Source organism: Zonotrichia albicollis, chromosome 1 (genome assembly GCF_047830755.1).
Source record: "Zonotrichia albicollis isolate bZonAlb1 chromosome 1, bZonAlb1.hap1, whole genome shotgun sequence".
NCBI classification, from domain to species: domain Eukaryota; kingdom Metazoa; phylum Chordata; class Aves; order Passeriformes; family Passerellidae; genus Zonotrichia; species Zonotrichia albicollis.
The window spans coordinates 53,921,134-53,947,487 of NC_133819.1; the positions used below are offsets into that span (position 1 = coordinate 53,921,134).

At 36.9% G+C, this 26,354-nt stretch overlaps 1 protein-coding gene across 8 annotated transcripts in view; it reads right to left on the reverse strand.

Moving 5' to 3' along the window:
* SUGCT (succinyl-CoA:glutarate-CoA transferase) overlaps positions 1–26,354 on the reverse strand; it is a 309,001-nt gene that overhangs the window by 104,404 nt on the left and 178,243 nt on the right. Inside the window, exon 13 of one of the 8 annotated variants that reach the window (XR_003380359.2) lies at positions 10,861–10,941. The exons of the other annotated variants lie outside the window; for them this stretch is intronic. The gene's annotated coding sequence lies outside the window, so the exon portion shown is untranslated. The remainder of the gene's footprint in view (positions 1–10,860; positions 10,942–26,354) is intronic. 8 annotated transcript variants of the gene reach the window in all.

Here is a 26,354-nt window from a genome sequence, read left to right on the forward strand (position 1 = left end):
TTACAGGGGAGAAAAGGAAAGAAAAACAATGGCCACAAGCGTGTGATATGAATGTAAAAGATGATTCTGACCTTTGGCAACAACAGGACAAGGGGTGAATTCGTTGCACTTCTACTAGGAATCAACAGAATTTTTTCTTCAGAAGTGAAAATAAAGCAAAATTCCAAATTGAGGGAATTGACAAATGTAAACCAAAAGTAAATAACCAGGACATGGCTCAAGGTAACACAGTGCCAATCCTATTTAAAATTCCTTAAAAGCCTGATGAGGGAAAAAGGAATAAGTTGTCTGGTACAGGTTGGAATGCAAGTAAATAAAGCACTACAGGAATTAAAAGGGAATTTAGTTAGAATTCCAACACAATATATCACTCCACGGGTACTGAGCACATGGAGAGAGCTGACAAGTTTATTCATCAAAGTAAATTATATAAATGAACCTAAAAACACTTGGGCATTTTTATGGTGAGAAATAGAAAACGGTATTGAAGGATACAATAGATAAAAATCAGACAGAAGGGGATATAATAAACTTAAAGAAGAACAGTCTTGGTTCAGATGTACTTTTCCAGCTCAGAAATTCTTTTTTTACCATACTGGTGATTAAATGAAACCAAATTCTTATATGCTAATTGTCTGCTAAGTACCATTATCATTGCTCCAGAAGTTATTATACACCGTCTCATTCAGAAACCCTCAACAATTTCCCTTTCATTTTGGCCACAAAACAATGCTGTGTTCATTGCCTGACAACATAAAATGTAGTATTAAGAGCAGAACTCATGAGATCAAAAAGCAACAGTTTCTTCTCATCTGACTTGCACAGAAAAGCCCAAGCAAACAGAACACATTTTTCAGTATTGATAGAACCAGACACACACATTCCATCCCAGTAGTGTAATGGAACAGCCCAGACACATACAGCAAATATATCATGGCAGAGTCCTTGACTTAATTCTGACTAGTATCAGTTTTATCTTAGTAAAAATGCAGAATGGATACAAAATTGGGGGGGAAAACAAACAAACAAAAAAAAAAAAGTCAGAATTACTTCTTTAAGCAGAACAAATCAACATTTATCTTGTACAAGCCTGGTAATCATGATCACTTGGAAATACTGGAAGCTTCTGCGAGGACTGGTACATAGTCACTCCAGATAATAGCTCTTCTATTGTTTAAAGAAGAGGCACACACACTACAAAAATTGACATGTCTTTGATATTTACGTCTCCTGCACTTCACTCTTTTACTCCATCTTTCCTAAATAACTCCACAGAACTCAGAGTATTGCTAGCCACACCATCTAAGGTGTTAACAGTGCATCATGCATTCTAACAGCTAGCCTGACTGAAGTAGAATTCTTCTGTTTCTCCTATTAGTTGGAAACTAAAAGCAAAGTTAGTCCTCTAGTGTGGCAGGGATGCACCTCAGAAGAAACAGAGGCTAGATATTATATTAACATTTGCATCTTGTCTACCTTCACTCTATGGACTACATAGACCTTATCATATACATTGAGTTCTTACATATCTGCTGTACCAGCTTCAGCAATGGTTAACAGCTTGTAGTGCAAAAGAAGGTGAAGAACAAAGGCTCTGCTATTTTTTGATCCCCTCTGACATTTGAATAATTTTTTGTCTCTACAAAAAGTTTAAATTTCCTTCTTCTTTCTGTTGGAAATATAGTAAGGAGAATAAAAAAATAAGCTCAACAATCTGTACTTGCCTCATATGTCCACAGGACTTAAGCTATTCAAAAATAAAAATTTTAAAAAAACCCACAAAACCCAAATATTGTTAGGCCAAAATGAAACATATTATTTTATTCTCAATTCCCTTTTTTTCAAGCTGGTTCTCATTACAGCAGTAGCCTGACAGCCCTAAAATCTGAAAACTTCTGTTCATCCCAAAATATCAGCAAGGAGAGCTTAACTTAATACTTTCTCTTGCCCAGAAGCTTCAGATATGACAGGGAGGGATCTCTGTCAGCCAAAAGCACTAGCCAAATAACCATTTTTCATCTGTTAAACAGCAAAAAAATATGTGTTTATTATGCAGATGGCTAATGGGAGATTACCAGCAATGGTCACCAGCTCAATACTTCCAAATTTATGTGGTTTCCAAAAAATGGCCTGATTTCCCAAAGCTAGAAGAAAGCGTGCCTTACCCAGGGCTTCAAGACTGCCACTACTTCTCCAGTGACAAACACCAGTAAAGATTTTATTGTAAGCCTACAGGGAACACATTTTAACTTGTACTCTTGCCTTCCCAAATTCCCCACATAGAAACTCTCAAAGCATAACCATGCCTTGGTTCCATTCTCTATATACCAATCACTTCTACTTTATGTCTAAACAATTTCCCACTGATCATTCATGAGATAGAATATTAACTTTAGTTTTACCTAGGTTTGTCTGACATAAATCATATTTTTAGCACTACCTTAAGAGACAAAGGGATAATAATTAAAAAAATATTCAAATTATTCTTACCACATCCTACATCACAGTATCAATATAACTTGTATAAAAACTAAATAGGCAATCAATAGGGCAAATATGTAACAATACACAAAAGAGGAATTTCAAAGAGCTGTTCGTGTAATACTCCAGGCAAAGAACTTCCTGGAATTCAGGAATATTTTATATATTATATCAGAAAATTGATAAGATTTTCAAAAAGACACTTGTTTGCTGTGTTTTCTGATATGGTGGTAGAATCAGGCAGAAAACCTCGGGCTATAAGTGAAAACAGATTACATATTGAGTACAAACCTTCAAATATCCAGTCTTCACTCACTGCACATACATGCTTTACTCTCTGTTTCTCAGACAGCTGCATTTACATTTGCAAGGCACACAAAAAATTCATCCTATACAGGTGATGGATACAATTAACTTCTCCAGGTCAAAGACCGACTCACTTCAAAGACCGGCAAGGTCCTTGGCAAGTATTAGGCCGATGCTCACTGGGTTGTGCTTCAGGATCTGAACTGTTTCAAGGAGGGTCTCAAAAGGCAAATGCAGAAGGAATACTGCATGGAGAAACAGCACAATTTCATGGTACATACTTAGCTTCTGTATGAATTTTCAGACAACTTTTTTCTAAACTTTTAATTTCAGATTTGGCTGCTCTTTATCTATCTATTTCTTTTCACTACCATCACTCCCTCCATTAGCATGGTAAATGAATTGAATTTGAACAAAACAAAGATGAACATAAATTTGAGAGTAAACTTCTTTACTGTTCAGTGTCTCGTAACTATAGACAGGTTATTTAGTGCTCTTCCATCCATTACTGAAAAATTTTTGTAAGCATTGCAGGAATTACGGAATTGTCTTGAAGGACAAACAGCAAATCTAATACTGGTGTTTGAGATGGGCTAATGACTTGACACCAGACAGAAATATTACATGATATGTCAGTTCCCTAATTTGAAGGGCATAATTCTCACTGCCTCACACATGAAAAGACATTTACTTCTTCAGGCTTCATGAACCAAGACACTCTCTTACAGACATGTTTCTAAGCTATCACTAGATCATTGCAAGAGGGTGAGCAAAAGTCTTCTCCCTCCACACAGCTGTATAAGTGTTGCTCACAACAACTTGTTCTCAGAAATATGGGGCCCATTTATTTCTTCCCAACCCCAGAAGTTAAAAAGAGAAATTAGGCGCAGATCCTATTTACACCCTGCATCAACACACAGAATAGTGAAGCTAATTTGGAAGTATATCACGTGTACTGCATTCCTCCACTTGTACCCACAGTAGCACTAACTTGATTTCTCTGGTTTTACAAGTTTATTCTCTTGAAGTTCACTATTAGAATAAATACTCCTGCTAGCCAAGTTATTTTGTACAATTGCTAATGCACACAAGCATTACAAGGCCAAATGAAACCACTGTTTTTCATTTAAGAGATTTCTTCCCTCCATCTTCACCTAAAAGACAGTAACAACAAACCTGAAATTAGCTACCTCATTGTCACTGATAGAAGTGGATGCAAAATAAGTGGGAAGGAAGAGAGCATGGAGAGTAGACAGAAAAATACAAAACTATCCATTTTAAAGACTGTTTCAGGTCATGTAAAGCTGGTAGTGCATTTGGTAAATCCCTCTAGAGCTTCAGTGAAAAAAAATCACAACAGGCAGCTGGATAGAGCATTGAAGGCTGCCCTTTCTTGTGCTTTTTTCCTGGTTTTGGCAACATATTGATATACACTTAGCATCTGTCCATTTCCACAGATTGTGGCTGTACATTTAAAGGAAAAAACAAAAAGTAAAGTTCAAAGGACCACAAATATCCAGGGGTCTCGGAATTCTGCAGGTGTGGGACTCCTGATTCTGGCTAGCTATTCCTGCTGTAGAAAACACTGCAATTGTTTTCAGAGTTTTCACATCTGCCTAGTTCCACCCAATCAACATCCAAATTTCAAAAGCTTGAAAATCAAAGATTTTTTTTTTAAGTGATTTGTACAACCTGGTCCCTGACCTTGCATAATAGATGTGGCAGGGAAAAAGAGGGGCAATCATCATTCAATAAAACTGCATTATTATTAACACAACAGCATAAGTACCAGTGGGGTAGACCTACAATACAGTCTTCAGGATGTATTTGCAAGGACTAAGCACAATTTCCTTTTTCTATGACTGCTATGTTTTTTCTCCAAGAAATATCTAAACATTGCAAGTGTCAGCTGAGGCAGAAACCTCTTTCTCATGTGTTAGAAATCTGAAGCACTTTGCAGATGCAACCCAGTATCTTTTAGGAAAACCATATGAGGTTTAGCAGTACAAATCTGTTCCACTGTTACATGGACTCTATATTACTGCTTGTTTTTTAAATAATTTTCACTGTATCTGGTGGTTTCTGCCAGGAATATATTTGAGCTTGGTACAGTTAAAATACAAAAATAAAACAAATACTTGCTCCAAAAAGCTCTCCATGTCTGTAGATAAAATGGATAAATAGTGAAAAAGGAAGTAGGATTATCCCAATTTGCATGAGAAGAATGAAACTCACAGCTCCATGTGCATTAGTAGTAGGTTATCAAAAAAAATTAAAACCTAGAAAAACACAAGAAACAAGACCAGGCCTAAGCACAAGCATTTTTTTCTCAAACTAACTTCTGTCATAATAAAGAAGTTACACTGGCAGTAGAAGGACAAGTTTGATCCAATAAAAAGATTTGCCTAAACATCACAAGAAAGTTGACTGTTTTCCATGTACTGTTTAAGATGTTTTGCCACATATTTCATGTTTCTTAGAGTCACTGACAATAAAAGTATTCTCATGATGCTAAAGTAACCAAAAACAATATGATTTCTTTTTCAGTGCTACAGTAAAGGAGTTAAAAACAGGAAATCAGGTAAGCATGGACAGCAGGAAAGTTTGTGCTGTGTTTTGGAGCTCCTACAATAAAGGAAAGAAGCCCGGCATGTCTTTTACACTCTAAACACTTCCATGGAGTTAGTCACTCTGACTGATACAAAAATATATTTGACAGAAAAATAAAAATTTTAAATGACATACTTCAAGCTTTGAAGTGCTTACTATAAACATTCATCAGGTTGATCAGTGCATAAGGGATGAATTCAGGTTAAAATAAAAGTACTTTAACAGCCTTTGGTCAGATGCAGTATTCTCCATCAACTGAGATATAAACCAAACAGGCTCATCAGAGGAAATGTGTTTTGCTGGTTTTGTCCTAAGCTGTTGGGCGAACATGTTTCTACACACTTAATACCCTAATCATTATCATAAGTTAGAAGAAAAACAAATAATACTTTTATTCACAGGAATTTTATTTGCCAATGGCACTTTAGGAGTTTTCTATGAAATTAAACCCAGACTAAAGAGAAATAATAAAGAAAAATTTTTAAAAAGCCAAGTCAGAGCCCAAAAATGCCCAAAAACAGAGAAAAAATGCCCTAGGTTAAAAGGAGAAAGTCCCTTAAAAACATTTAATCACCCACTGCACTTCAACTACTAATATTGAAGGACTCAAAAATTTCAAAACTTCTTAAATTTCATTGTGGTCCTTAGATCAAAAAAACAGGATTCCAATCCTAAAATGCAAGTGTTGTCCATTATGCTTCTAAGAAAACTTAACACTAAGACACCATTTCATCTTCCTGGCACTAACACTTCCTTCTTCACTTGAAAATGAAAAATAAATAACAAGAAATTCCACCCCACTGCAAGGTGAGAAATGTGGCTCTTCATTAGAAAAAGAGCTGACAATTCCATTTCAAAAGACCTACTTTTTTGGTTAATGCTAATTGTCCCTTATAACTGACAAGAAATTGATTAGTAAGAAACTAGCTTTTATTGTATTTCACTGTTAGTTTTTCACGGATAAGTTTATCAAGCACAACTTTTTGTCACAGCCTCCATCAAGGGCTTTGATATCTAAGCTTAACTACTTCACTTGGAAGCATAACCCTTTAAAATAAAGTGTAGAACTCTAACAATAGGCTTTAAAAGGTGTATTCTGGAACTTCCAATCAACAGAATTTTAAATTAACTGACATACAAACTCAGTGCTATACTTTAGATACACCATAAACACCAGGACTGCAAAAGTGTATTTGAGGAGAGAAGATATAATATTTGAGTGAAATGCTTAGCTGTTAAGAAGCAATAGAAGAATACATTGTTTGCCATTAGATCCTGTTTTCTAATAGTTTTTCAAGAAAAGAAAAAGAACTGCCTTTACTTGTAAATATTTATCATAATAAAAATAAATTTAATAAATTGCTTTAATACATTTATTTTAATTTTTGGGTAAGATCCATACTATTGACACAGTTGAAAATAAAATGTAACACAAACTAACTTTAAAGGAACTTGAAAAAAATACCTTTTCATGTAAAAATATTTTGCTTGTAATTTATGAAGTTGTAATCTCCTACACAACTGAGCAACTGGAAAAATTTTCAGTTACACTTCAACAACACATCCAATTCAAAGACAAAATTCACTAGGTCTTTAAAGAAAAATCTCTCTTGATCACTGTTCTTTTAAGCTTCAGTTTCGCTCCTTCATCCTGGAATGATTTCATTTCTGAACCAGCACCAGGGTCCTTGGAGCTATACATCTAATGACATGGCATTCTGCACCATGTAAAAGGGAACCTGACCTTGCCTGAAACCTCAAGGGTTTTGTTTTCCTTAAAAAAAATATATGAAAGATCACCTTTATTGCACTTCAATAGCTATAAATTTCTATGCATTAGCTGATATATTAAATCTGTGTAGAAAACTAAAATAAGGAAAGGAAAAGCAAGATGGAAGCAAGGTTTATGGGATGGAGAGCTATATTATTGAAAACTGTGAATGAACAGTCTATTCTGGTCTACTGCTATTTCATATTGAAAAGCTATTAATTTAGAATGTTCTGGACTGAAGAAGAAGCAAATCTTGTGTAGCTTGCAAAAAACCAGAACAAATCCTTGATGCAAACACATTCTGCTACAATGGTTCTGTTCTCTGTGACCCTCTTCCTAATCAGACCTCTGACAGAAGCCTAAAGCAGGAGTTGGAATTTCCTTTCTCAGTAAAGGAACAGATGGGATATTGCCATGAGTAACTGAACTGTAATAAACTTATATATTTTCCCTACTTTTTCTGTCTCTGGTGAATATTTCAAGAAAGATAGTTGGATTTAAAACCATGATAGCTCACCTATTAGGCCAATGACGTGATCTGTACATCAATTTTTGAGGAGGCTAAACCAGACCTTATTATGAATAGGAAAAGGTTTTACTGTCAAGTTTTTTCAAAATGTCAGCTGAATAAATGCCATTAAGAATAAGGTTGGTTTTTTTTTTCATTAATGTAACCTTTAAAAGGTAATGAGCCTCCTCATATGAGGGTTACTTTTTGACAAAGAACTTTGAAATGAACATGTCAGTTGTGTGTGGTAAATTATATGCATGTATACATACTGTGTTTGGAGGACATTTGTAGGCACAGAGACAAAAAATGGATTGCAATGAAGGGTAAGAGAAAGGATTTCAGTCCCAGAGTACAATCTACATTTTGTTCATGTTATAGTAATCTTCACACTGACTTGAGGAGATGTTGCCTTCTACCCAGAATGAGGTGTGGTTACCAATCTCTAAGCACATGTACTTGTTACACTTGCCCACATTTGAGTCCATCTGAAGACTGATTTCAGCTACATCAGTGTATTAGTACTGTATTAAATGCATGTAATACAAACTTACATGAGTCACTTTTACTGATTTAAATTTTGACTGTAATACTTTTTTGCATACATTTTTACAGTGAATAGTAGGAACAATGCTGCAAGCAGGCATTCATACATTTCTTTCCCTAGCATCATTAGATATTTGCTTGAGCAGGGAGGTTGGTCTACATGACATCCTTCTGGCCTTAGCCATTCTGCAATTCAGGAATTCTGTGAATTACTGAACATTGCACTATATACTTACATATTTTAAGCAATACTCTTACTGCTGTAATTACAGGAATCCCTCAATTTTATGATCAGTTGTAAGTTTAGAAATGCACATGTTTAAGTATCTGCCTATGTAAAATTGCACACGTTCCAGATTTTGGAAATGAGGTATACAATCATGTGTTCCAAAAGGTAAGCAAGTGACAGCTATCAAAGTACTACTACTCCAAATTATTCTCTGTTTCTACCCTACCCCTTCAATCTTCAATACTACACAGGGTGCAACTTAATCTGAAAGGTTCTGGCATACTGAATTGTGAGACTCCATCAGAACATGATATCCAATGCAACAGATAATTAGTTTGATAAGAAATGATGGATATTGCAGTGTAACTCACTCTGCTTTCCCTGACACTGGCACACATGAGTTTACACCAATGTAAAAACCATTGCAAAACATTCATCAGGCCATTTGTTCATAAGCAAGTGAAAATAGTTCATCTATTCAGTAGACAAGGAGGAAATACTATAAGCCAAAGAGTAGACAGAAATCAGGATGCCCCAAAGCCTTCCTGGAGTCCTACCAAAGAAACTTTGGTGTGAGGAGATTGGCTTTCCACAGCCAACGTTTTACAGTCCCTCTGGATTTGAGTGAGCAACCTTAAACAAAACCTTAAAGTACTTAGCTTTTTAAAAGAGGGTGTTGGACTGAAATGCTTAACCATAAAGACCAGTTCGTCTTTCTTCTAAATCAACAGTTGTGCCCACTTAAGAGGCACCAAAGGGGCACTGTGGTTTTCTTTTAAAGGTTTAAAAAGAGAAGCAGTGAAAGAAATATATCCTCATATTTCCTTAAAACTGCTACTACTTCAGGAGCATCTGAAACACTGGACTGTTTTATTAAAATTGCCTCTTGGTAGTATAATAGTGTTGCCAAAAATTACTGCTCACTGCAGTGATTAAAAAGTTACTCTTTTTCTTAGAAAAGCTTTCAATTGTTTAGTCTGTCCCCCCAACAGTAGCAAGTGAGCAAAGGGCATGTTTTTAAAAACTAAATTAAGACAAATAAAAAGCTCAGCACAATTGAATTGGATCCCTGTCTTCCCCCAGTAAATACATCTAATATCACATACTTCTTCAGAGAGGGAAGAAGGGATTTCCCCTCAGTAACCTCTGGGGCAGGGAGACAGAGAGAGAGAGAAAGAGAGAAAGAATGTAATTGTTCCCCATCTCATTGTATGTGTTACTAAGCCGTGATGCCAGCCACATGCTGATTATTTCTCCTGTTACATAAAGTGCTCTGCTCTCCCGCGGTGCCAATTGCCTGCCCTGTGGTCTGTATCCTGTTACATAAAATGCTATCCTGTACCACCAATGTGCTGTGCCAAAGTGCTATTCTTTCCTACCATGCTCCCAGTTTTCGGAGCTCAGACGCCCTTTGTTTTCATGCCCGCTTCTGCCCACAACTCAGAAGCCACCTAATGATTAAAACAAAACAAGAATACTTCTCACTAAACAGTGATTTTTTAGTTATACTGTAAAACAAGAAACAATGCAAATTACTGTTGCTCAGGGATTCTGGAGGATATGAGAGTGCTACATGAAAAATCCCACTAGAGACAGAGTTGCCACAAGGCCCTCTGTGACTCAGATGTTGCACCTTCACACTTCTGTCATTTATGGGTCAATCTGAAAGATGCAGTTTTATTTGTCTTAACATTTCCACTACTTGAGATGAAAGCACCCTTGGAGTAAAACACACCAAAAATAGCTGTCTTTCACAATGTACTGCAGTAACACATTGTCAAAGAGTGCTGCTGCTCCAGCAATCTGTAAACATGCTATATCACCAAAACAGTGCAGGAGTGATGATGTGCTCCTGGAAAGGTGGCAGCAGTATAAGAAGAGCACCTCTACAAGCAGAGCACACCTGACTCCAGGCAGACAGCCAGCTCACTGGCCTTTTGGGTGGCCTTGCAGAAATGACACTGCTAAATCAGCCGCACTGGCACTACTGTTTCTGGCTATCAAAAATGGCAAGTCTTACATGCACAAAGGTAAAGGTTAGGCAAAGGGTCTCCTAGATGAGGAGAGACAAAAGAGAAATTGAATAGTCAAATCCTTGTGAGGCCACAGAAAACAGAATCTGATCTCCCAGGGCTTGTGGCCTTTTCTACGACAGTGCTTTGAAGGGAGGGAATAAGGGCCATCAACACTATATATTATTCCCTGAATGAGGCTAGGGGACATTTTAGTATAAATCTTACAATTTGTTAATTTCAGCATTTTAAAAATATTTCTCAGATCTCAAATAACAGATCTCTCTCTCTTGTTTTTAGTAACATGTTCATCAAATATCAATGCAATCTATCATCAGAAGCAAAGAAATCCCGCAAACAAGAGCAAAAATAGCTCTGCCTGGTCAGTCTTACTTACATAAGGACCAAGATTAACTCAAAGGAAGAGATTTCAGCTTCACAGAACTGAGCAGCCTCAATTCCAGTCACGTGAAGAAGGCTGGGGAAGGAAGATACATTATTTCCTCATTACAGTGGTCTCTTGAGACTTACTGCAAAGACAAGGCGAAAAGTCCTGATGCCAGACATAAAGCATGCAAAAGGGTTTGCAGATATCAGTTTCCCTGTGGTTCTAAATCATAGCTCATACAACAAGAGGCAACTACCAAAACAAAAAACAAACCCAAAAAAGAAGAGAAAATAGAGAAAGTAAAGCCCCAATAAAACCTTTTCAAACTAATAGTCTTAGAAATTGCTATTGGTGGATTCTTTTTCTGTGCAAACCTGAACAGTATCTTGCAATATTTAAACTGAAAGTTTGCAAGAAAATAATGGCAAGGCTCTATTGAAAAGATTAAAAGGGTTCAAGATTCTCTTAGTTTATACAGAGAAACTAGAGGAAAACAATATTCTTGCTTTCATCTAGAACCCACAGCAGACACTTTCTATTTGTTACCACTAGCTTTGAATTGGAACAAACATTGCTTAATTTTTGTGCTACAATGACTCTCTTCTAGAATCATGCAAGAAAACACATTGGATGTGAAGACAGTTTAATGGGGGGAAAAAAGGAAAAAAATCAATGGTAGATAGTAGCTTTATGGTTTAAAAACACTATGGAAATGATTTTGTCTGTTTAACTTGAAATAACGCAATCAGTGTGTCTCTTCTAAACAAACTTTCTGCTGTAATGCTTTCTCCTGCACTATATATTGTGTCATACTACACCATGCATTCTTTATATCCCACTATCACATCCCTAGGGTCAAAGGCAGAAGATAGAAAAATTCCTGGAATAATATCCCCAATAAATTACTACTAACTATTATAATTCAATGTGGGCATATAAACGGCACTTTAAAGAAAATTGAATTTGTTGAAAATTAAAGCAAACCTGGTGTTACTTTGAACAAGAGGCTCATTGATTGTTTTCAGATTTCCATAATAAAATAGGCTTTTTTGTTTTATGTTTTACATACCCTCTGAGGAAAGGAATTGTACCTCAAAACATATGGGTGTTCAGCATCTTTATTTTTAAATACAAACCTCCATGCTCATAAAACCCTGATTGGAAGCCAAGGAATTTATAACAAGGTGCATAACAGCAAGCCTGAAAGAAGGCTAAAGATGAAGAAAAACAGAGCTTTCACTCATTAATTAAAATAAAAGAGAGCCTAGAAGTGAAAGTGACCTTAATCTGGGGACAAATATCTGTGGTTTAATTTAATGATATCTTCTTACTATATGTGGGTGTATGGGCACTGAAATACACTAGAAGACAGACTAATAAACCAACATTTATTTTTTTGTAGCAGGCATATTTTTTTTCAGTCTACATCATGGTCCTTTCCTTTTATTGCTGCAATATGTTACACTGAGAGCATGAAGAAAGGATTCTTCTATCTGAATTTTAGGGAACATTTTCATGCACAGCTTTTCTTCAAAAACATATGTTCTGTTAGAACAACAAGCTTACATGTCTTACTTTAAACTGTGTTATGTAACCTAGAACATTGTTAAATATGCTCTTATAATATACATGACTGAGTGGCCTCACTAGGATTCAGTGTATGCCTTGAGTGTACTTCAGACCTGTGCATTACATCACCTGTGAAGTGTGCTTCTAATCCACTAATGCACACAGAGATAAGCTTTTTGTTATTGGGGAAATGGCTCATTTCACATTACAAAAAAAAAAAAAAAAAATTAAAACCTCATTTTTGGTTGGGTTTATGCAGCTTCTTCTTTTATTACAAAAAAGTCATTCCAGGTAAGGGGCAACAGCATGATGATTATAATTGGGTTTTAACTAGGTTGCCCAAAACCTTGTTTTTTTCTGTTGGCTAATGATTTCTTTTTCCCTCTCTCTGCCCTTAACTGGGAAATCTTTAGTAATTGTCTGTGCCATATTCTGCATTTATCATTTCATTAAAAGGTGAGACTAATATGCCAGAGGGAGTACAGAGCTGTAGCTTAAAAGAAAAAATTGACCATACAGTAAGAATCAATTAAAAAACTGTCCCTTTAAAAGGAGATTCCTGCCCCCCTTCCTTGATCTACTGTCTATCACGTTCTCATACATTAATACCTTATGTCAATACATCAGATTCTTCCCATCTGCACCAGCTTAATCTGATGGAGATGTGAAACCTCTGCCTGCATGACCAAGGAGAGCACTGGTGTGATTTTTATAGAGGCTCACACCAGCAGTCAGAGTGCAGAGCTGAAAAGTGAAAATCCACACCCAGAAACTAAGCTCTTATATTTGCAAATGTTTTCTGGTGTTTCAGACCTGTCTCCTCCTGGTAATCCCTTTGGGCCTGGCAACCACCAACTTTCTTGTGGGCCTAAGAGCAGGTGAAGAGGAGGAACTGGAGAATACTGCACTTCAAGGACATTCATACTACACTAAAACACCAGCAACTTACAGTCTGCCTGCATGCACAAAAAGCTAGTTTGTCCAATCAAAATTGCACAGTTAAGCTGCATGCACAACAGTTTTATGAACAATCTTGGACTTCACAAGTTTTGGAAGTTGGGCTCAGCAACTATAAAATTATACACTTGATATATATTAGTAAGTACAGTAAATAGAGTATAATTAGAACAGAATACAATGTACTATTTTTCACTGCTTTTTATTCTTACTTCCCTAGAGCTACAAAATGAGCTTCTAATGAGCTTTGGGTAGTCACATAAATAGAAAACCTAAAGCTGTAATGCCTGATAGTGATCTAAACTGCTTAGATATGTTTTGTATTACACCACAAAACAGTGGTTTGTTCATGGAATGGAACAAAAAATTTCGTGTTACTCATACTTTGGCCCTAGGCATGCATGTGTTGAAACCATAATCCCCCAATGTATTTCAGAATATGTTTGGACAACCTAGCTTTCTCTGTGAAAATGACCCAAAAGGAAAAACCCCTATCCATTAAAAACATAAATTACTGAGACCTCAATGTTTAAGTGTAGCCTACAGCACATAAAGAAAAAATTCCAATACACTGCCCATTTTCCTAGTTAAAAAAGAAAAAGGAAGATGAGAAGGATGTATTCAGGAACCATATAGAAAGCTGTAAACTAGCTGTGTATTGGTAAACATTCTGTACAGCAGAAACCAAATATTCTATGTCAATGAAGGAAATCTCCTTATTAAATTATCTTCTAACATGGTTGTACTGATATATACTGGTTTCACATCCAGGGCTTCTCCCTTATGATTTTCAACAGCCATTTTGTCTTTCTCTGGTGGGGAGAATAACATGAAAACTCAGGGAATACTGACAGTAACATAAAGCATTTCTTCCCACTCTAGCAAATTCCCTACAGGTATTAGGTAGAATCCTGTACACAAAGCATAAGTGTCATTACCTTTACACCACCTCTACAAGGCAGAGGGATTAACAGACAAGTGGACAGGCAGGCTGACAGACAGATAGATGAACAGAACCTAAGTGAATTACCAAGAGTCAAACAATGAATGTGCTGCAGTCAAGAAATACCACAAGCTCTTGTCTAGTGCTTTAAATAAAATGTCATCTTCAAGAGGCAATATCTCTTTACCAGGTAACAACTACTACACTTACACTACTTCTAGTTATTTATTATTTTTTCTGTAGAAGCGGAATCATAGAATTGTTAAGGTTTGAAAAGACCTCTAAGACCACTGAATCCAATGATAATTCCAGAACCATCAGGTTCACCACTAAATCATATCCCCAAGTACCACATCCACATGTTTTTTGAACACTTCCAGGGACAGCATTTCCACCACTTATCTGGGAAGCTGGTTCAAATGCCTGGACATCCATTTAGTAAAGAAATAAATTCTAATATCCAATCCAAACCTTCCCTGGTTCAATTCAAGACCATTTCCTCTCATCCTGGCACTTGCTACCTGGGAGAAGAAGTTGATCCCCACCTCACTACAACCTCCTTTCAGATAGTTGTAGGGAGTGATAAGGTACTCCTCCAGTCTCCTTTTCTCCAGGCTCCCTCAGCCACTCCTCATGACACTTGTGTTTCAGACCTTTCCCCAGACCCATTGCCATTCTCTGGGCTTTCTCTGGCACCTCCATGTCTTTCTTGCAATGAGGGGCCCAAAACTGAACACAGGATTTGAGGTGCAGCCCCACCACTGCTGTGTACAGGGGGACAATCGCTTTCCTGGTCCTGTTGGTCATACCATTCTTGATATAGGTCAGGATGCCATGAGCCTTCTTGGGCACCTGGGCACAGCTGCTGAGAGCCAGCACAAGCTGGTCCTTTTCCACTGGGAAGCTTTTCCAGTCACTCTTCTTCCAGCCTGAGCTCCACAAGAGATTGTTGTGACCCAAGGCCCTTCACCTTATTGAGCTTTGGCCCATCAACACAGACTTCCCAGATTCCTGAAGCTTCAGTAGATCATTTTTAGCTGCTTAAATGCTTATTTTATGCTTATGGACCAGAACAGGAGCTTAAAAACAAAGCATAGATTTCAGAAGGTGTAGACATAAAAATCTACCTCAATGTTCTTCAAAAATATGGTTTTATGCATTTCCTTCCTTTCCCAAGCTGGGAATCAGAAACAAAAACCAAAATTTTAAAAACACAGATTCCCATTAGCATTATGTTCTTGGTTTAATGCTTTTTGGTTTTCTTTCTTTGAGATAATTCAAGAAATAAGCAGTCTTTTTATTGTTTATATGGACATTGCTTGCAGGTAAATAGAAAAAGTGCAAACATTTGATTGAAACTCACAAGGATAAAAAGGTCAACTCCGAATAATGGAAGGTTTACTACAACAGGGTACATTAAAATTAAGGAAAAGAAAAGTCGCAGTGATTAATTCTATTGCATCTTTATTACAGGAAAATAGAACAAAAAAAGTGAAAATATTGCCTTGAAATTATAAAATCTCCTTTGGGAAGGGCTCCATTTTGGTTTACATGCAGCACCATTTTACACAGCATTGGCTGTGAAAAGGGATTTTTCAACTGGTCTTTAATGGAATTTATGCTAGTTTTAAGGCCTTTTGCATAGCCAAAGGAGCACAAAGAGCCTTGATGCGAATGAAAATCTGTTCTTTAATGTACACACTACTCAAAGTAATAAAAGTTTTATTATTTTTTAAGTTATGTACACCCACTGTGCAATATCAAATACGCATGTTGTAAACACAGTGACCGAGTTCAGACATGATGTAAGCATGTGTAACTAAACTGACTTCAAAGGGACCACTTGTGAAACAGAATACTGCTTAGCATGGCCATGAATTGCAGGATTCGTGCTAAATTCCTGGATCATGTTATTTTAAATAGATTTTTTTTTGAGCAGGATAGTGTTACACTGCATCAGAAATAAAGGGGAACTGGGCTGTCAGCAATCTGTGGCGTCAAGTATCAAAAGAATTGTTTGACTTCATGCAAGACACACAAAACATTTCAAGCAGACTGAAAAGAGCAGAAGGAGCACACTGAAATGTCATTTCAGAGCAAGAATGGCCACCACTGCTTTAAACAAGAAAAAGCTAATAGTTCATGTATGCTAGTGGTGTACACAAGAAAAGCAATTACTATTTCAGAGAGAGGGCAAGGAGCAGGACCCACCAGTCTTGGAAGATGGGACCAAAATCAGGGAAATGTCATTGAATCAGACCAGCGAGAGCACTGCCACAGGCACTAATACACAGAGAGCAGCAAAGCAGGTAATAGGTGGTATTGATCTCATGGATCACTTTACACATCTCCACTCACTCCTAAAGTTTTCATCTTGCATCTATTTCACTGCCTGGCTGCATTCTTAGCAATCAAAATGCTTCTGGAAAATATACAATGAAACTGCAACTTGTAATATGACCAGTTACTTTTTTTTCTTTCTTTTTTTTTTTTTTTTTTTTGTGAAAGAAAACTAGGGCATTAGACAATTCACAAAGACATTTCATTATGGATCATCAATCTGCAGACTAGGAGCCTGAAATCAAGTGGAAAAGAAACTCAGCAGAGAAACCACAGGGAAGCAGTATTGCTGGGAAAAAAAAATACATTCAGGAATGGAACCAAAAGAGATGGTCAAAGAAAAAAGGCTTTTCTGACAAAAAACGAAATGGAACTGAGCATCTGCCTTTTTACACAGAGGAGAATCATTCCCAAGTGCTGCCCTTTTAGCAGTGTTGGTCAATGAAGACTTCATCTGGTAAAGCTAATGCAATGTTTGGAGAGAAGTTTTTCTGACTTACAGGACAAAGGCATGTGAAAGTTGGACAGCTTGCTGCATCCTTTCAAATCCCACCAAAATCACTGTTTCTCTGTGAAAAACTCCAGAGGCACTTTATTTTGTAAATCTTAAAGTTGCAAAAGCAGTCCAATTTCATGGAACAAGAGAGGATTTCTTTCTTTCAGCAATAGGGGAGATGATACAAGTGTTCTTTTCTCACAACATGAGCAAGTGGCTGACTTCCTGTTGTTTTTCTGTCAAAAGACATGGTTACAGGAATAACCTGTGCCCTGGGTAAGAATGCAAAAACCCAACATACAGACATTTTGCAACTTAGTTTGAAAAAATCACCTAAGATGTCTTGCCGAATTAAGATCAGGTATGAATCTCAAAGTAATGTGAAAAAGAAAATCTAGTAAATACTCATACAGATAGAAAAGCTATTTCTTCAAATGTCAAGTATTAATATATGAGAACAGCCCTAGATGGTCACATCACACTGGAAAATAACTGAGAGAGAGGACAACTCCCCAAAGCGTCACATACCAATGCACTTTTAAATGGTATCTGTTGGCCTCAAGAGTGTTATAGCTGATGCAACATCAAAATTTCACCTATGGTAAAACTCTTCCTGTTTGAACATGTTTGGTGGTCTCCAGGCTTTGATGATATCCTGAGGTTTGTACATCTTGCTACTTAAATGATATTTTTACCCAGTCAAGGACTGCAAGAACACGCAATGAGCAAGAGAGTAATGAAATCACACTTCTAAACACTGATTCTGGACACTCAGCAAATAAATGAAGCTTGTTTTGACATGCTTCATGCCTTAGAATTGTGCCTGAGAGCACCTTATCTTCAAAATTAATACATGGATTATTCATTAAGGTTTGACACTTCTCAAATAACCTCTGCATGCATAGTTCCTCATGGAGTAAGTCATGAGTGCAATACTAAATCTTTCCCAGCAATTTAAAACTCATCTTTTAAAACCGCAGCCATTTCTTGGAGTCACTAAAGACTATCCACTAACTGACCTCAGGAAAAAGGGCTGTAGCTACATTTATATACTTGACCCCTAAAAAAACAGGAAACAAATGTTTGGTGCTTTTTATATTCTCATACTTATACAACAGTGGGTTTTCAGTGTGTGGCCTGTTAGAGACAGTATAAAGGGCAGAGCCTCAAGCTGCCATAGTTGCAGGCACTTCCAGTATCACAGAATATTATTCAATAACTGAAATATATACATACATGAAAGAACATGAAAGATGAACACACTGAATTCTAAAACTATTCTGTGTATACAGCTTTGGGATGACCATACATTAACAAAGTATGTGAACACAAATAAGCTGATAATTAAGAGGCTGAAGCAGACCAAATTTTATTTTAAAGACTGTATAATTTGCAATTCAGACCTATATTACAATGTGAAGAGATAGACTGCTACAATTTGAATACTCAGCAATAGAGCATCTACTGGTTAACTGTCTTCTCTCCCTGGAATTCAGCAAAGGCAATGCAGAGTCCTGTGCCTGGGGAAGAATAACCCCCTGCACCAGTGCAGGCTGGGGGCCAAACTGCTGGAAAGCAGCTCTGTGCAGAAGGACCTGTGGGTCCTGGTGAACACCAAGCTGTCCATGAGCCTGCAGTGAGCCCCTGTGGCCAAGGCAGCCAATGGTCTCCTGGGGTGCATTGGGAAGAGCATTGCCAGCAGGTCAGTGGAGGTGATCCTGCCCCTCTACTCAGCCAGACCCTCTACACAGCCACATCTGGAGTGCTGTGTCCACTTCTGGCCTCTTCAGCACAAGAGGGACATGGAGCTCCTGGAGCAGGTCCAATGGAGAGCAATGAAGATGAATAAGGGACTGGATCTTATTAGGACAGGATGAGGGAGCTGGGCCTTTTCAGCCTTGAAAAGAGACAACTAAAAGGGAACCTCATGGACGTCCATAAGTACCTGATGGGAGGATGTCAAGAGGATGAAGCCAGGCTCTTTGTGATGGTACCAAGCAACAGGAAAAGGGGCAACAGGCAGAGACTGAGGCACAGGAAATTCCAGCTGAACATCAGGAAGAATTTCTTTACTTTGCATGTGATTGAGCATTAGAACAGATTGCCCAGGGAGGTTGTGGAGTCTCCCTCACTGGAGATATCCAAGAATGGTCTGGACACATTTCTGTGCCATGTCATCTGGGATGACCTCGTTTAAGCAGGGAGGTTGGACCTGATGACCAACTGTGGTCCCTTCTGACTTTATCTATTCTGTGATTCTGTGATTAATTTTTAAAATTCTTAATGCCTTTGAATGGCAAATTGCTGTGTCTATGTAATTCAGTATTCATCTATTTGCCAATATATTACCATTTTTATTGTCCTCTCATGCCAAAACAAATGCTTCTCTGTGTATTTAAATGTCTTTTAAATATCACAATACTGAATCCTAAAAAATTATAAAAAGGAAGCCTATGAAGAATAAGATGTCATTCTGAATTTTGTTACAAATTCATAGTGTTGAATGATTTGCATGATGCTTTACTTCTGCAGTCTTGCTTGAAATAAACGTGTCAAAAGCATTCCAAGCTATTTAACAGAATGTCATTGTTTGTGCTTTTACTTCTAAGTAGGAAGCAATGAAAGAAGAAATCTAAATTTGCCCTCTCAGGTATAATTCCCTATGCTCTCTTTCTTGAAGGAACGTATCAGGGAGAAGTGAGAAATATGATTTTAAAGATTGATTCTAAGAAGAATTTAAATTATTCATTGCTTTTAGCTTGATGATCATGCTACAAAGGGAGAGCAAGGGGTAGAATTCAATTCACATTACTCAACTACCCACAACAGCCTTTAAAATCGTGACCCTGGGACCAGAGCAGCTCTAAAGGGAGCAGGCAGATACTGGGGACAGTGCCAAAGGGCCTGTGGAGATCTAATCTAGCACCTCTCCTCTGCTGCTGCCCATCACATGGAGAATTCAGTTTGTTTCCAGGCCTCAGCCAGATCAGATGGACAAAGGCAGGAGTGGAAACAGAAGGGACAGGGAGGTCCCCTGGACAGCTGCTTGTGTATGAGGTGCCCCAGTACACATTGGGAAGGATCTCAACTGTTTCCTTGCAAAATGAATTTTGTAGCCTTGCAGTCTGGCATTGAATACACGCACAAATGACAACCAAACATACATTGTTAGGGTAATTCTGAAGTCAACAGACTGCACAGCTAAAACTCTGAAACTTCTTGGTATTAAAAGTAATTCTTAATGATATAACAGTCAGGAAGACAAAGAAAATAAGGGATGGTGTGTCCTATCACGTTCCCAGGCTGTTTGACTTGCTCTTCTCACTTTTTGAAAAGCATCAATTTCTTGAAGATACCAACTCATCAGGTTGTTCTACCAATGATACTTGAAAAGGTTTATTTTCCTGATGGCTGAATGTATTTGTTTGTAGTATTTTGTTTACATTTACTTGTTTATCATTATTAGTCCTGTTCTGAAGTATACTGTACAATAAACTTCATTCAGAAGACTTGCTGTGGATTGATCTTTTACATGCATCACAAGTAAAATATTAAACTTTCCCATGATTCAAAAGAAACGGGGAAGGGGGAAAGTGTGGATCATATTAACTTAATTCAGAGAAATGATGTAAAAACCCCTGGGATTAGACAGATGCGTGCAGGTTCTCTCATAAAGACCCAAACCAGATTTGTGCTAACAAGATTAAATTTCATACCTTGGGATGTTTGGGAGTTCCTTAGCATGCCTCTATTCATAAAAATGTTTTTTACTTCAGTGGGTCTAACTGCATGAGTAACATTGGCTTGTGAGTTTGCATATGTAAAGGTGCCGCTATAAGACACAATAAAATATGTCTGCCCAACCCTAATACATACTTAACAAGAGTCCTTGAGGAAATTAGATCAGAAAGGCTAGTACAGAATCTTAAGAGCAATAGGAATGAACCATGGAGTATAAAAATTTATATTATATATATTATATATCTATAATAAAGGTGGGAATGCTCAAAATAAAATCATGATTCATGTTTGAAAAAAAACCACATCAACATAAAAATCATTACTTATGCAAAATGAGGACTAGCTGCTATTTGATAAGGCTAAATTATTTGCATTCTCCATGCAGGAAACTTTGGAAATTGACATACATTTATCACAGAATTACAATCTTGAGATTAATCCTTCAGCATGGATGCTGACCGTGTCACACCTTGACAACTGCCTAAAAATCTTTAAGCAGTTTGTTTGGAAAACCAAAAATCTGTTCTGCTAAAGTCTTTCATAGTAACGTTCTTCCTTTTTCCTAAAATGTATTTTGGTCTGCTGTAACAGAAAAAAAAAAAAAGCCTCTTCTAGTTTTTGCTAAGCAAATAAACATTGTTGGGAAAAAAAACCCCAAATCTCTGTATGTATGTATGCATGTCTCTGTCTGTCTATCTATCTATCTATCTATCTATCTATCTATCTATCTATCTATCTATCCATCTATCTATCTATCTAATCTATCTAATCTATCTCAGAATGCAGATAAAAATAACAGCTGCACTTACTTCAGCAGCTAGTGCTATTTGCAGACTGGATTCTCACTGAAGAATTCCTAAGTATTTTTATCCATCTCAGTGGAGTTACACAAAGCATGCACCATTAGAACAAATGGAATAATCTAGTCAGGAATTCCATATATTGAAATAATTAAAATTCAAACATATTAGCATTAATAAATACTATTTTAAGGAAATACATTGCATTTAAGTCCCACTGCAAGCTTGAATTGTACAACAACACTTCTCGAGTTCAACTGCTCTTGGAAGTCCTGGATAATAAAGAAGAATAAAGATATTCAGGTGGGGTATAGCCTTTGAAATGCTATGTTATACCTCCTAGAAAAGTGAATGTACATTGTATTTGTACCTTGCACAGGCTGTGCATACACTGTCAAACGCAGAAGTGACATTAACAATAAGAAGTTGACATTTGTTATTTCACCTGGAGCTTAGACAATTTCTTTCATCTCATGGTATACATGTTCTAAGAGAATCAAGATACTACAGAGAGTGAGCTCCCATCAAGTACGCTGCAATCTTGCTAAAATAAAGAGACAGAACATGAGATAAGAAAAAGCACAGGTACAATTTATGTGGGCATTGGCATGGAATGTACACTTCTCCAAAATTAGCTAGGCATGCGTAGGAATGATGGAATGTTGTCTTCTCTGAAGCTGGCAGAGATAATTTCAGTTATTATGAAGGCCAGATGGTCTCATTACTCTTCATCAGCTATGTGGTAAGCCAGAACTTCCTCAAGGCTTCAAATGCTTTCCCTATGACAGGCCTAAATCACGTCAACAGAGAAAGGCTTGGGATGCTTGATTTCAGGTTCTCTTGCTTCCTTGGTCACAGCAAGATATTCATGGATTCTGCTGATCTGATCAGAAATTCCAATTCTGAAGGCATCTGGAGGTATTCCAAGGAAGTCTGCTTTTTTTTAAGGAACACTTTCAGATATTGTGAACTAGCAGCCAGAATTATGACTAAAAATGTCAGATTCAGTGCAAATTTCCAAGTAAAGTGTTCACAGTTATTTCAGGACTGGCTACATTCAGGTTCACAAGTCAGAAGAACAAGCAAATTCACTGAAATTCAGTCTGTAAGCACAACATCAACATCATTAGGAAAAGGCTGAATGTTCATTTAATGACGCCTCAGCCACTAGCTTCAGAACATCACAAGTACTTTCCTTTCTTTCTCATTACAGAAAGAGCAGAGAAGAGATGCAATTTCACTGTGATTTTTTGCAGCTTTCTTTTGGATGGGGTCTGTAGACTATTTCAAGATGAAATAGTCTCATTTTCTCACGAGAAAATGAGTTGTATTTAAATGATTCTAGAAGGTTTTTTTTTTTAACATGACCATTGCTAAATAGATGATGAATCATGCTTGCTACTGATCACTTGTTTTCTGTCCATTCCTGAAAACTCTTTCAGCTATAACACACTTTATAAGATAACAGATTATATAAGATTTTTGCATATTTCCAAACCGAACAGCATACACATTTGTTTATATTATAACAGACACACTACCAATCCAGAAAGAGTTTTATCTTTTTTATGCCAGTATAGAAGTGTAGTCAGTTGGTAAGAATTACTTCAGAATGAAAAATAAAACTGTGACAGAGTATTCCAATTGTATCATTTTCATATTAAACAGGAAGGTGTACAGAGAAATAGGTACTAAAATAATGAGTTTATAAATTCATAGTGATTGCTATATGTCCCTTGATAGCATCTAAATCAATTGAAGCTGTTAAAGAAAAAAACCAGCAACTTTCACATAGAGTGGTAAAAATACTGCTAGTTAATTCCCAAACTCCTGCCTAGCTACTCTGAATTGAATTTGTTTAAAGGACTCTACCAGACTGAAGACATGACTCAATGTACAAATTTCATAGATATCAAAGAAAATTATTTTCATTATTTATATTGATTCTTTCGACTGCTCTTCCAGAGGCATATGCCTAATTCAGGTTGTGAAGAATGGCAGACTTTCTCCAATTAGACCACCACCAGGGTTTAGAAGTTTCTGTTAATTTTCTCAAGCCCAAAGAACTGACTTCACAGATGGAATTGTTTATGCTATTAGTTAAACTTCAATAATGCCTAAGTCTTGCCTCTCCATTTTTGTCTTGTGTTGGGTTTTCTTGTGATTTTTTTGTTTCTTGGGTTTTTTTGAGTTTTTTAGAAAGTACTACAAGATGTTTGAGGATGGACATTCAGTAAATGGGAATGTCTTGAGAGGCTATATGAGGTACTTGCTACATACACACACTCTGTAAAATGTTGTCCAAATGCTAATTCTCATCTATATACTCCTGTACACATGTATGGGTAACATAACTGCAGACAAACATTACTGCTAGGAAAAGTTACCCATCATAGTATAAATAGTTATCCCAATGCATAGATATTTTTCAGTTGTAAAATCCTTAATCCTCCCAGATGAATTATGGAGGAGGGAGCAGGAGAGGGAAAAGGAGAAGGGGAAGAGGAAATGATGGGGAAATGGAGTACTCTAAAGAAACCAGTTCCACAAAGTCATAAACAGAGAAGATAAAAAGTGTTTAATTCAACACAGAGTCAACTTTTTCAATTGGGGAGAAAAAAAAATCCTGGCAAGAAACAACTCCCTAATGCTTCAATTTTTCCCCAGATAATAACCATCAGATCCTGTGCTACTTCTTACGAGCACAATTTCCTCATTGTTAGCAGCTGTTCATTGGGTAGCATTGCACAACTGGCCAGGTGCATTACGGAGGGAATGAAGGAGGAGAGGGGGTTGTCTGCCTCCAAAGCATCAGATGGACTAATAATATTCTTCAATACAGCAGTAACTGGCCCACTTCCTAAGCTACATTTGAGTTTTACTGAACGTAAATAAACAGCGGAGGGAAAAGGACACCCACAGTCCTGGACAAAGTCAGAAATCTTCAGGCATTTGTTGGGTTGTTTTTCTGCCCCTACTTACCCAGAAGTTGGGAACTGCAAGATTATGTGGGTTGTTTTTTTTCCTCCTAGCTTCCTGAGGATTCCCAGGAAAGCTTCAGGGGACTGGGCCAGTTGCTTTGGGGACAGGCAACAAGCTGGCTCACATGCACTCCTGTCACACTATACAGGAGTGGCAGCTGATATTAAAATGGACAAATAGAAGTTATCCTGAAAGCTCTCTAAATTGATTGTGGTGAATTTATATTTTCAACTTCTCTGAGCACTACTTAAAAGAATTTTTGATGTGATGAGCATTTATTTTTAGCAGTTTTTCCATATCAGTTCAAAAGCTACAGCTGTTTTTGCACTGCTTTCACAGTATACTATTAAATGGATGATTCCACCATGACTTTGCACAGGAATAATCAATGGATACAAGTTCAGGGATGTTTATAGTACTGAGAACTACTGAAATACTTGAACTTTAAAAACTCTATGAACAGTATATTGCCCTTAATACCCTGTGCAAAATATATAAGGCACAAAAATGACTAGCACCCAAGAAAGAATAATAACAAGGATCAAAATACTTATGGTGTATGTAAACATATCTTAAATCTTAGGTCTTATCTGTAATGGTTGAAATTCGAACACAAGCCTCATGTTTTTTGTTAATTTGAAACTATCTGATTTTTTATATTATAACTCAGTTGAAATGGGAAAGATATAAAAAAATCAGACTGAAACAGGACACCTTCAAGGAAAAGTCTGAAAAATAAGATATAATCCACAGGTCTATGATCTAACACATAACATGATGAAAACTGAGCATGAAAAACTTATTTTAACCCTGCTTTGACAGAGGATAATGTATCTTGCAGAATCATTTGTGCTTCTAATACATATGTATATCAAAACTCAGTGAATTGGTCTCCGACCATTATGTTGTCTGCACAGACACACTTTCAGACCTAGAACACCAGAAGCTAAATTAGATGATTAGAGGATGAAACACACAGAGTCCCACTTGCTATACATGCTGTCGCATGCATGTCTTGTTGATCTCTAACTGCATGGATTCAGATTATAAAGTTCATAATATAAGATCACACATACAGAGCTTTAGATGGGTGTTACTGCTTTGATCGCTACAGAAAATAGAGAAATAGAAATAAAGAGACATGCAAACTACTACATAAGTAATGGAAGGCACAAGTTTTAAATAAAATTTGTCTTTACCACCTCAAAAAGATACCATATTTTCATATTTTATCCACCAAATCATGTGTGAATATTGTATCTAAATAATATTTAAACAAATCTCTACCAAAAAATTGAAAGTTTGCGAGAATTTTACCTGATATACTGACTTTAAATTATTTTTGTCTTCAAATATCTTTCTATTGAATTTTTATCACTTTTATTGTATTTTTGGTTGTTTTCCATTTTCTTGTATGCATATTTAAACTACACTTTTCCAGTGTGAAGACTGAAAGTTTCAGGTTGCTCCCCTTTTTAGAAATCCCTAATAATGTTGAACTTGTGATGGGAATCAATAAACAGCTCTTAACAAAAAGGAGTTTATGCTTTTAAGAAGTAGCTAAATATCTGACAGCTATTCCCTTGAGGAGTACTAAAGCCGAGTAGTTCACTATTATACTCAACTTAAATGCAGACAGATTTGTCACCAAGTACTAGAGAATGAGAAGAAATAG